The sequence below is a fragment of the Crinia signifera genome, chromosome 19 (assembly GCF_055691185.1).
Source record: "Crinia signifera chromosome 19, ASM5569118v1, whole genome shotgun sequence".
In the NCBI taxonomy this organism is placed as follows: domain Eukaryota; kingdom Metazoa; phylum Chordata; class Amphibia; order Anura; family Myobatrachidae; genus Crinia; species Crinia signifera.
Window position 1 is genome coordinate 32,560,049 of NC_139226.1, and position 1,661 is coordinate 32,561,709.

Genomic DNA, 1,661 nt, shown 5'->3' on the forward strand with positions numbered 1-1,661 from the left:
TCACCCAAACCTTGACCCTGTGTTTATGCTGATCTCCTAGCAGGGGGCTTCAGGGAACATTCACACCCACCTAAGACAACACAGGTCAGTCTTCTCTTAATGCATTTAATTATAGTGGACACAAAACATGAATTGTTTTTGGGGCCGGGAATTTCTGTCACGTGTAAATAAGTAACATTAACCAAAACAACTCTTACCAGGAGAAAGCTGTAATAAGACAATCACTGGCCCCTCCCTCTTCTGTTCCTGCCCCTATATAACCCAGGGTGCTGTCTGCAGTGACACACACTTGTTTTGCTGCTAAGCTGTGGACCAGAGGAGATGTATCGGATGCTGAGGAAACCAGCCCTGTATCTCAGACAGGGCGCTAGGCCAGGCCTGCTACTTGGGACACAGCCTAGGAAATGGAGCATTATCCGCCTATTCCTGACCTGCATCCTGCTTGGATTTATGTCTCTTCTTTGGTTGGAAAGCAGCTATCCAGGGGATGATAGAAAACAAGAAGATCCATCATCCAGTCTGCTCTCTCCCCCTTTTCATGCGATCATGAATGAGGCTCATTCAGAGGCTCCTCACCGTCTGGCTGTGTTGGTCCCTTTTAGGGAACGATTTGAGGAGCTCCTGAGCTTTGTGCCCCACATGCACCGATACCTGAATGAGAAGAAGATCCACCACCACATATTTGTCATAAATCAGGTGGATCACTTTCGGTTTAACAGGGCCTCTCTGATAAATGTTGGCTACTTGGAGAGCGGCAATGAAACAGACTATATTGCTATGCACGATGTTGATCTGCTCCCGCTTATTCCGGATCTAGACTATGGCTACCCAGAGAAGGGCCCCTTCCATGTTGCTTCCCCAGAACTGCACCCCTTGTATCATTACCAGACCTATGTTGGGGGCATCCTACTGCTCACCAAGCAGCACTACGACTTGTGTAATGGGATGTCAAATCGGTTTTGGGGATGGGGTCGTGAAGATGATGAGTTTTACCGTAGGATCACAGGAGCCGGGTTGCAGCTTTTACGACCAACTGGAATCACCACAGGATACAAAACCTTTCGCCACATTCATGACCCGGCATGGAGGAAGCGAGACCAGAAGAGGATTGCCGCTCAGAAGCAGGAGCAGTTCAAGGTGGACTATGAGGGTGGGCTGCACAGTGTCCAGTACCGTGTGGAGTCCCGTACTGAGATGACCATTGGTGGAGCCCCATGTACTGTGCTGAACGTGCTGTTGGACTGTGACCTGAGTAAGACGCCATGGTGTTTATTGACCTGAACTCGCAAAGTGTGCACCCCCAGTAGTATGTTACATTGTATATAGCTGTGATCTGTAACACATTGCACTCTGTATATTGTTATACAACAGAAATACCTAACAGAAATAAAATGCTTTTTTACTTTATAATGTTATTCTCATTACAAAAATATACATTATTGGCACAATACGGGTCCATGCTTGTAGAGTAATCAGAAGAGACAGGATTATATGCATTTGAATATTTGCATATGTATTTGCATATTTTGGCCATTCTCACTAGTTATTGCATAATTTACCTAAAATCTAGTGACGGTGCATATTTTAGGCCCCGTCTCCTTTTCACCAGTGAATCACGGCACTGCTTTGCCCTGCTGCTGCTGGCCAGGTAGTGGCAGAGT

The 1,661-nt window shown here is 46.6% G+C and overlaps 1 pseudogene; it reads left to right on the forward strand.

Moving 5' to 3' along the window:
- Positions 1-321: 321 nt before the first annotated feature.
- Positions 322-1,281, forward strand: LOC146041779 (beta-1,4-galactosyltransferase 7 pseudogene; annotated as a pseudogene).
- The last annotated feature ends 380 nt before the right edge of the window (positions 1,282-1,661 follow it).